Below are 11,724 nucleotides of genomic sequence, written 5' to 3'. Positions count from 1 at the left end.
CTCACATTGATTAGCTTCTTTGCTCATTACATGTGTCAATTGTCATTAATCAATAGTTTAGATTCTTAGTTAATTTTAGTTTAATGACATAAATCTCAACGGTTGATCATCTTGGATAGAAATCAAGCTAGAAACTAGAAGAACATTGTTTAAATCCAATCCCTATGGATAAAATATTATATTATACTATATTCGACTAGGGAGCATATTTAAGTGTGTGTTTTGCGCTCGTCATTATGTTATCCATGCGTAGGTTAGATTATATCATATTTTAATTATTCGTTTTGTATTTATTATTTATTTTAAAGATGTCCAGTATTTTGGAGGTTGAAGTTTAATATCATGGATCCATATTTGAAGTAAAATTTATTCCCCTCCTTGTTTTTATTATTCGGATTTATATTGTTGCTCGGTGAGAAAGAAAAGAAAACACGAAGGGTCTTGTCGTTCCTTTTTTGCATGAAGGGTGATATCGTGCAGGTAAAAGAATGAAGGGTGATGTTGTGCCATTATATTCATGATATTACATGATGAGGACGAGAGGTGATGAGTACCTATGCGTTATCATTTGGTTAAAGCATGCGGGTGGAAATTGTTTCTTTGTATTATATTGTCTCATTAATTATGTTATCCATGCTTAGGTTATATTATTACAACTTTTAATTATTCATTTCGTATTTATTATTTATTTTAAAGATGTTGAATATTTTGAAAGTTGAAGTTTGATATCATGGAGCCATATTTGAAGTAAAATTTATTCCCCTCCTTGTTTTTATTATTCGGATTTATATTGTTGTTTGGTGAGAAATAAAAAACCCCGAAGGGTGTTGTCATGCCTTATTTGCATTCATTATCATATATTGCGTGATTTGAGAGTAAACGCACAAAGGGTGATACCGTGCCATTATATTCATGATAGTACATGGTGAGGACGAGAGTAGAAGCACGAAGGGTGATGCCGTACCATTTTATTTATAATATCACAGGGTGAGGACAAGAGTAAAATCACAAAGGGTGGTGTCGTACCATTTTCCTATCATTGCCTCTTTTTTTTTCCGGTTTTGGTGATCTACATGGTTATTCTGTTGTATATTTCGGAAAATAATAGTTGTGATTTCGTACTTGTCATTTTTATGATATTTTCCCTTTCGTGTGTCCCTCCACAATTAAAATTTTATCGCTATTCTTATTATTCTGTTGCTTTATATATACTTGTACATGGTTTTTACCTAGGTGTCTTATCATAGCCTCGTCACTACCTCGTCTAAGTTAGGGTCGACACTTACGGATTACATTAGGTCAGTTTTACTCACACTACACTTCTGCACTTCTTATGCAGATACTGGTATTGTTCCAAGCAGTGCATGAGGTGCGACGGCTCGGATCACATTCACTTTGGTAACTTTAGGTAGATCTGTTGGCATTCGCAGACCTTGAAGTCCCCTTCCATTTCCTACTTTTAGTGTTTATCTCTTTCGAACAATTGTATTTATTTCAGACTATGTTTTTAGACTTTTAGTTGCTCGTGTACTCGTGACTCCAGATTTCTAGGAGTAGTTATTATCATGTGGTTTATATTTGCACTATGTTAGATTTGGCATTTATTTCTCGATGAATATCATATTTTGTCTTTAACTGTTAAAATTGGTTAAATATTTAATTCACGTCAGCTTGCGTAGTAAGTGGACGTTAGGCACCATCACGACCCCGGGGTTGGGATTTCGGGTTGTGACAAGTTGTTATCAAAGCACTAGGTTACTTAGGTCTCACGAGTCATGAGCACGCTTAGTAGAGTCTGGAGGATAGGTTCGGAGATGTCTGCACTTATCTTCTAGAGGCTATGGAGTTTCAGGAAATATTCACTTCTTTTTTTCTCCATCATGCAATATTTATTCAATCATTGATGTTTGAGTCATTCTATTCTTGTCTTCTCACAGATGGCAAGAACACGCATAGCACCTATAGCCGGGTGTAGGAACCAGAGCCTCTATTGCAGATATTACCATGGGTAGAGGCCAGGGCCGACGTTGAACCGGAGGCTAAAGCAGGAGCATGGCTCTGCGTAGATCTCGTGCAGAAACACCTCCTGTGGAGCCTCAGATTGATCATGAAGACATGATCCCAGCTCTGACCGTACCAGTTGGACATGCTCAGGTCCTGGAGTGATTTAAAGCCATTCCAGTGCTTCAGGATGTTCTAGTCCACTCGATGGGCCTTATGGAGAGTGTGGCCCATATCGGTGCCTTTCCGGTGGCACCAGCTATCTCTCAGGCTAAAGGAAGAGCACAGACTCCCACTACTCACACTCTGGAGCAAATAGCTCCCATATATCAGACACCAGCAGTCTGGCCAGTTTGGATAGTTTATCCTGTTATTGATGCACAGACCGGGGAGAGGCCTGCGATTTCTTCTGAGGGATTGATGAGGTTGGATAAGTTCACAAAGCTTTTCTCTATTCATTTTAGTGTTACATCTTCAAAGGACCCACATGATTATTTGGATTATTTCCATGAGGTGTTGTGCAACATGGGCATTGTTGAGATCAATAGGATTGACTTTGCAGTGTTCCAGATGACCAGTTCTACCAGGCGATGGTGGTGGTATTATGTGGTGACTAGACCAGCTGGTTCACCTACACTTACCTGGGATCTGTTTTCGCAAGTGATCCCGGAGAAGTTTATTCCTGTCACTCTAAGAAAGGAGTATTGTAGGTAGTTTGAGCGCCTTCAGTAGGGTAGCATGATTATTACGTAGTATGAGACCTACTTTGTGGACCTAGCTCAGCATACGATTATCTTACTCCCTCAGATCCCGGAGAAGTTTATTCCTTTCACTCTAAGGCACGTTGCGAGATGTTGCCCCAAGTCACAGAGCGGCATATCACAACAAGGTTCTCATGCCATGGTTTCGGCATCGGTTTCTACACCACCTGCTCAGCCAACCAGAGGTGGAGGTCAGGCTGCTAGAGGAGGAGGCCAGCCTATTAGAGGTGGAGGTCAGAGTGGTGGGGCCTATTCCTGTTTCTATTCCTTGCAGCTAGGCCTGAGGTAGAGTTATCTGATGTCGTAATCACAGGTATTGTTTCCGTTTGCCATAGAGATGCCGCAGTCTTGTTTGATCCAGGCTCTACTTATTCCTACGTGTAATCATATTTTGCTTCATATCTGGTTTTTCCTCATGATTCTTTGACTGTTCATGCATATTTTTCCACGCTTGTAGGACATTCTATTGTTGTATGTCGTGTCTATCACTTGTGTGTGGTTTCTATCGGGATCCTTGAGATTATTGTAGATTTTATACTTCTTGATATGGTAGAATTTGATGTTATTTTAGGCATGGATTGGTTGCCCAGATCAGAGTGGCTCTTGGACATTCGACCAGTAGAGCTATTTTGTATGTGAAGGCTTGGTGTATGGTCGAGAAGGGATGTCTAGAATATTTGTCCTATATCTGTGATCCTAGTGTGGAGGTTTTTCCATTGATTAAGTACCAGTTGTGTGCGAGTTTCCAAAGGTGTTTCCCATAAATCTGTCGGAGATTCCACCTGACAGAGAGAGGGACTTCTGTATTAACTTGGCTCCGGGCACTCTGCCTATTTCTATTCCATCATACCGTATGGCCCCACATGAGTTGAAAGAACTGAAGGAGCATTTGCAGGATTTGTTTGATAAAGGATTCATTAGACCTAGTGTCTCACCCTGGGGTGAGCCGGTGTTGTTTATGAAGAAGAAATATGGTTCTATGAGGATGTGTATTCATTATCGATTGTTGAACAAAGTCACTATCAAGAACAAGTATCTTTTGCCAATGATTGATGACTTATTTGATTAGCTTCGGGGTGCCAGCGTGTTTTCGCTACCATTAATTGAAGAGTAGGGTATCACATGTCCTTAAGACAACTTCTCGGACTTGGTATAGGTATTATGAGTTTCTAGTGATGTCATTTGGCTTGACAAATGCCCAAGTAGAATTTATGGATTTGATGAATCCGGTATTTAAGCCATGTTTGGATTCCTTTGTGATCGTCTTCATTGAAGATATTTCGACCTACTGCCGCAATCGAGAGGAGCATGAGCAACATCTTCGGATTGTACTTCAGACCCTCAGAGATAGTTAGTTATATTCCAAGTTTTCAAAATGTGAGTTTTGGTTTGACTCGGTAGCCTTTTTGGGGCATGTTGTATCTGTCGAGTGCATTAAAGTGGATCCTAAGAAGATTGAGGTAGTTCAGAACTGGCCTTGACCTACTCCGGCTACAGAGATTCGGAGCTTCTTGTGTTTGGCGGATTATTATTGCCGATTCATGGAGGGGTTTTTTATCTATCGCAGCCCCATTGGCTAGATTGACCTAGGAGGGTGTCCCATTCAGGTGGTCTGATGAGTGTTAGTTGAGCTTATATAAGCTCGAGACTGCTTTGACTACTGCTCCAGTTCTAGTATCTCCATCAGCACTAGGTTCATATGCAGTTTATTATGATGCTTAGCGGATTGGGATCGAGTGTGTCTTGATGCAGGAGGGTAGAATGATCATTTATGCTTCGCGTCAGCTGAAGCCCCATGAGAAGAATTAACATATTCGTGACTTAGAGTTTGCAGCCATTGTTCATACATTGAATATTTGGAGGCATTACCTCTATGGCGTGTCATGTGAGGTATTCAAAGACTATCAGAGTCTATATTACTTGTTCAACCAAAAGGATTGTAACTTGAGGCAGCGGAGGTGGTTAGTTTTACTAAAAGACTATGATATTACCATTTTGTATCATCCCGGGATGACCAATATGGTGGATGATGTGTTGAGTAGAAAGGCTTTGACTATGGGTAGCCTTGCATATATTCCAGTTGGTGAGAGACCAATGAATTAGATGTTCAGGAATTGGCCAATAAGTTCATGAGGTTAGACGCTTCGGAGCCCAGTCAGGTTCTTGCTTGCGTGGTTTCACGGTCTTCTTTGTATTAGCGCATCAGAGAGCGTCATTATGACGACCCCAATTTTCTTGTCCTTAAGGACACGGTGCAGCATGGTGATGCTAAGAATGTTTCTATTGTAGATTATGGGGTGTTGCAGATGTACAGTCGAATTTGTGTGCCTAATATGGATGGGCTTTGTAAGTTGATTATTGAGGAGGCCCACAGTTCGTGGTATTCCTTTCATTTGGGTGCCGCCAATATGTATTAGGATTTGAGGCAGCATTATTCATGGAGAAGAATGAAGAAAGATATAGTTGATTTTGTGGCTCGGTGTTTGAATTGCAAACAAATGAAGTATGAGCATCAAAGGCCTAGCGGCTTGCTTTCGAGGCTTGAGATTCCCGAGTGGAAGTAGGAGCATATTACCATGGATTTTGTTGTTGTGCTCCCACAGACTTTGAAGAAGTTCGGCACAGTTTGGGTTATTGTGGACAGGCTGACCAAGTCGGCACATTTTATTCAGGTGGCGGCTACCTATTCTTCAGAGCGGTTGGCTCATATCTATATTCGGGAGATTGTTCGTCTTCACGGCATGCTGGGGTCTATTATCTCCGATCAAGGCACTCATTTCATATCACATTTTTGGAGAGTTGTGCAGCGGGACTTAGGTATACGGGTTAAGTTGAGTATAACATTTCACCCCTAGATGGACGGGCAGTCCGAGCGCACCAATCAGATATTTGAGGATATGTTTCCCGCATGTGTTATGGATTTCTAGGGTTGTTGGGATAAGTTCTTACCGCTTGTGGAGTTTGCCAACAACAACAACTACCAATCGATTATTCAGATTGCTCCTTATGAGGCCTTATATGAAAGGTTGTGTCGTTCGCTAGTTGGTTGGTTTGAGCCGGGAGAGGCTCGATTGTTGGGTACTGATTTGATTCAATATGCCTTGGTAAAAAGCCAAGAGTATTCAGGATCGACTTCGTTCCACACAGTCTAGGTAGAAAAGATATGCCAATTCAAGAGTTCATGATGTTGCATTCATGGAAGGAGAGAGGGTTTTTCTCTGGGTTTCACCCATGAAGGGTGTGATGAGGTTCGGCAAGAAGTGCAAGTTGAGCCCTAGGTATATCAGACCCTTTGAGATCCTGGAGAGAGTTGGTGAGGTGGCCTACAAGCTTGAGTTACCACCTAGCTTATCAGCAGTTCACCCGGTCTTCCATGTTTCTATGCTCTAGAAGTATCACGGTGATCCGTCCCATGTATTAGATTTTAGCTCAGTCCAATTGGACAAGGATTTGACTTACGAGGAGGAGCCGGTGGCCATTCTAGCATGGTAGGTCCGAAAGTTGAGTTCTAAGGGTTATCCTTCTGCTCGAGTGTAGCGGAGAGGTCCATCTATCGAGGCAGCTGTGTGGGATTTCATGTTAGATATGCAGAGCAGATACCCCTACCTTTTCACCAATCCAGGTACCTTTCTACGTCTGTTCTAGGACGAACGTTTGTTTTAGAGGTGGAGAATGTGATAAACCGTAGGTCATTGTGAGTTTTTGACCTTATTTTTTTGTTCTGAGAACTCAAGTCATTTATCAATTTGCGTGTGTAGCCCATGTCGTTTTTCAAAAAGATTTTATGTGAAATTTAAGAAAACATGAATTTTAGCTTTAAAAATGACTTGAGTTGACTACGATCAATATTTTGTATAAACGACCCCGGATCGGTATTTTGACATTCTCGGTGGGTTCGTATCATGATTTGGACTTGGGCGTATGCCCGGAATTTAATTCGAATGTCCCTAACTTGATTTGTAGTGATTTGTTGAAAACTAGTAACTTGAAGATTTAAAGCTTTTTTTCATTTGACCATAGGTTGACTTCATTGCTATCGGGTTCAGATTTCGGTTTCAGAACTTGGTATAGGTTCATTTTACTATTTAAAACTTGTATGCAAAATTTGGTGCAAAATGGAGTTGATTTGATATGATTCAGACGCTCGTGTAACGACCCGATCGATCATTTTGAGCATTTGCACTTCGCTCTGTAGTTTACGGGTGTGAGTAGCTCCGTATGATGAATTTTGACTTGCGTGAATCGTCGGTTTTGGTTTTCGGGTATTTTAGAATCGAATTGGAAGAAAGAATTTCATTGTTGCAGCTTTAAATTAGGATAGTTGACCAAGTTTGACTTTTTAGCATTTGACCTTGAATTGGAATTTTGATCGTTCCGTTAGCTCCGTTGGGAGATTTTGGACTTCGGAGCGCATCCGGATTGTGACTTCATTTGGCTCGAAATGACGAAAGTTGAAATTTTGAAATGTTTGACCAGGGGTGGACTTTTTGATATCGGGGTCGGATTGCGATAACGGAAGTTGGAGCATGTGCGTAATGTTGAATGTGACTTGTGTGCAACATTTGAGGTCAATCGGAAGTGATTTGATAGGTTTCAGCATCGATTGTGAAAGTTAAAGTTTCAAAGTTCATTGAATCCGAATTGAGGTGTGATTCATCGTTCTGATGTTGTTTTGTGTGTTTTGAGGCCTCGATGAGGTCCATATTATGTTACGGGACTTGTTAGTATGTTTGGACGGGGTCTCGAGGGGCTCGGGTGTGTTTCAGATTGATTTCGGGCTATTTTCCTTCATTTTTTTGCACTGATGTGTTCTGCTGGTTCTTGTATGACCGCACCTACGGCTGGTTTGCGTAGGTGCGATGGTCGAAGAAGCGAGAAGAGGAGTCGCAAAAGCGAGAAGAGGCAGGGAGAGGAAGACCGCAGAAGCGGATTTTGTAACGCACCTGCGTGCGCGCAGGTGCGAAACTCATCGCAGAAGCGGAATTTGGTATCCGCAGGTGCGGGTATTGCTGGGCAATGTTATTCTCGTAGAAGCGAGGGTCGCAGGTGCGACCTCTTGTTCCGATCTGCGAAAGTGCTGGGCAGAATCCTTTCAGTTCGAGGGTTCGACATTTTCACCCATTTTCGGATTTTGGAGCTCGGTTTGAGCAATTTTGGAGAGGAATATTTCCACACAACTTCGGGTAAGTGTTCTTGACTCCCTTATGATTATATTCCATGAATCTATCTTCATTTTTAGCAACTGATTGATGAATTTAAAGAGGAAGATAGGGGTATTGGCCTAAACTTCATATTACGAATTTTTGAGTTCTGAACATTGATTTGGAGTCAGAATTGAATGAAATTAGTATGGTTGAACTTGTAATTGGATGAGTTATCGAATTTTGTGGGTTTCGTCGGATTCTGAGATGTGGCCCCACAAGTGATTTTTGGGGTGTAATTTCGGATTTTGTGAAAAATATTAGTATTTTGATATGGAATTATTTCCTATAATTTTGTCGATTGGATAAAATTAATTATGGTAAATTCGAGCCGTTCGGAAGTTGATACGCGCATAATGGAATTTTTGGAGCATTGCTTGGCTTGCTCGGTGTTGGAATTGGTTTGTTCGAGGTAAGTAATTCTTCTAATCTTGGAGCTGAGGGTATGAACCCTGGATATATGTATTATGTGAATTGTTGGGAGGTGACGCACATGCTAGGTGACCGGCATGTGGGCGTGCACCATAGAAATTGTGACATAATTGTTTTAGTGGAATTTTGTAGACAAATAATCTTGGCATTTTCTATATAGTTTTATGTGCTAAAGAAATTGAACTGAGAATCATATTAAAATCATGTTGAGGCTATGTGCTACTATTATTGGGACCCATATGGGTCATTGTGCTGTGAATTATTTGCTTTAAATTGAAAATTTATATTCAGTCTTATTCATGTCATTGCATATCATATCTCAGTCTATTGATCCATCATATCATCATTTTCGGGATATTTTAATGACATTGTAAGCCCATGAGAGAGAGACTAGATAGATTGATGACTGAGTGAGGTCGAGGGCATGATTGTTAGGATTATTATGTGGATCGGGGCTGCCCGCCTGCAGCAGGCCAGATTGGCTTATTATAGCACGTGAATTACCCGTGTGGATTCTGATATGATATTATAGCATGTGATTTGTCCGTGCAGATTATAACGCTTGGGCTGTAGGATCCCCTTTAGAGTTTGAACACCCCAGTGAGCGCAGGTACCTACCGAGTGCGAGTGCCAAGTGATTTGGGAGGATTGAGTGACTGTGAGGACTGAGTGACTGGGAGGAATGAGTGACTAGGTGGACTGAGTGAAATGATACTCTGAGAGTATGCATATGATTTTATCACTGAGTTGCATCACATTGACATGCACACATGACATACATGTATAGAGATGTATTTTTCCTCATGTTGTACGGTATCACATCATTCATGATTTCTCATATATGTTGACAGATGGGCATAGTGATGCACTTGTTTTACACGGGTTATCTAGAAAGAAAATGAAACATCTCAATTATTATTGAAAGGATTTTGGGAAAAAACTATAATTTTTAGACTTATTCATATTTTTGGCAACTCCGGTAAACGATTTGGATTTTTACTGATGTACTTGAAAGGAGGAACTAATATTTTTTTTTATCATGATTTAGCTGAGCATTTCATCTTTGAGTTACTCCTGGTATTATTTTCTTTATATTGTTATGGGACATTGTGGATTATTGGGTTTGGACCCGAACTTAGTAGAAGCTCGTCAATACTTTCAACCTAAGGTTAGGTTTGTTACTTATTTAGTACATGGGGTCGGTTGTACAGATACTACACTACGGCACATTGCGTGCAGATGTTGGCTGTTGTTATTGTTGTGTTCGATGGTTGCTGGATTTGAAGATGTACATGCGTCCCTGTTGTAGCTGCCTCTTTTTTATGGTAGCCTTAGATTCATAAAATTCTATTTATGTACTTTTCAAACAGATGATGTATTTATTTTATACCAGCCTTGTAAACTCTATTCTTAGAAGCTCATGATTTCTACTACCAGTTCTTGGGGAGAAGTATTGGTTTTAAATAATTTCTTTTAATTTATTGCCTTACTAATTTCATTGGAATCGGATAGTTGGTAATTGGCTTACCTAACGGTTTGGGTTAGGTGCCATCACGACTAGTTGAATTTTGGATCGTGACAAATTGGTATCAGAACTCTAGGTTCATAGGTTCTACAAGTCATACGCAAGTGTCTAATAGAGTCTTGTGGGTCGGTATGATGACGTCCATACTTATCTTCTAGAGGCTACAAGGCATTTAGGATATATACTTCCCATCTTTCTTTCCATATTGTGTGAAATCGATTCAACTTGAAACATAACTCTTTGAATTCCTTCCATGCATTCGTATGCGCAAATGAGCACTCTGTATCAGCTGTGCATCGCAGTCTTGTGATTCTGTGAACGAGTTTCAAGGAGTGTATTCTTTTGGTGATGGGCCAGTCTGGAGGACTTGAGGCCATGGTTAGACCGTAATTTAAGCTCGGTAGCTTTAGTTATAACTTATACATTTGGACTCATATGTCCGGTAATGTCCCTACAAGTAGAATTTGTGGATCGATGAGCGGTGGAATGGCCTTGTGATGAGTACGATGTAATTGCATGATGTGTTAAGATCATTTGAATGTGATGAGAAGTGTTTCTGTGAAATGTAAGGAAAGGCCATTCGGTGCTTGATTTTCGTTTTGATATGACGTACAGTCTCAAGTATGAATGTTTTGAAAGAACTTTCACATTGTTAAATTTTGGGATAAATTAAATTCTCATGTGTGGTTAATGAGTTTGGACTCAGATTGCCTAAGTGATTGCATAGTAATTGTTAATGCGAAAAGATATAACAAGATGTCAATTTGAGGCTAGGGAGGCGGGTTATCTGCTGGAGAGTAATCTACGTAGGTGTGTTCCTTGTAATGTGAGATGAGGATTTCTTTTCTGCCAGTGAGGCATATGTGTGGAGAATTAAATTTGAATCTAGCTGAGAAAGTTGACTTGAGTGTCAAAAGAATGATTGCGAGCTTAGCGGATGATTTGGGGTATTTTTGTGGTTGGCGTTACATGAGTTGAGAAGAAGTTTCGTTGAACTGACTGTGGCATTATGACACTAATAGAGTATTGGTATTGTGAGTTATGGAATGTTTTAATATACGGCTTTGAGCCAAGTGGGGGAGCCTATTATTGATAATTCAATTACATGGTTATATGTAAAGGTTTAGTTTTGGGCTGAGGCATACTGGTGGGTTAGTTATGACTTGCATAAGTTGAGATCGAGGATGACTCGAATAAGGAAATTCTTGGTTACGGGTTATATTTCATGTATGAGTATATGAAATTCGTGGGATGAGTGAGTTGTTATTGCTGAATGATATAGTGCGCACGGAGTATGAATTTAATAGGTGGTGTTAAAGTAAAGTTACTTTTTTGAGTATTGTTGTGCTAATGGGGCACATTTCGTTTGGCCATTTGGGCGGTGCAATTTAGATTTGAGCAAAGTGGGTGACTCCCGAGAAAATTCTAGTTGGTTTGAGAATTATATATGGCAATTGAGAATGTTTCCGGACTTGCGTATGGATAAAATCTTAGATTTGCATTTTCATGGTGCCTGGACTTACGAAAATTTTGTATGATTATGGATTCTACATTTTAGTATAAGGAAGCTAAGGAGAACAATCTTAAATTTACATAAGGTCTTTCAGAGTGAATGTCTTGTTTGTGGTGCTTTCGGGGTACTTAAGAAGAATACATTGACTTATGGGACTTAGGGTGGTGTGGTTTTATGTTAGGGTAATTTATAATGAGTTGTGGTTAAATATCGTGGTATTTTTGGAAGGAGAAGTATCAATTTGAAGAAAAATTCGGAATAAACTCTGAGAAAATAAGACAACTGGGTAGT

The sequence above is a fragment of the Nicotiana tabacum genome, chromosome 19 (assembly GCF_000715075.1).
Source record: "Nicotiana tabacum cultivar K326 chromosome 19, ASM71507v2, whole genome shotgun sequence".
NCBI classification, from domain to species: Eukaryota; Viridiplantae; Streptophyta; class Magnoliopsida; order Solanales; family Solanaceae; genus Nicotiana; species Nicotiana tabacum.
This window is presented reverse-complemented; position numbering follows the sequence as displayed.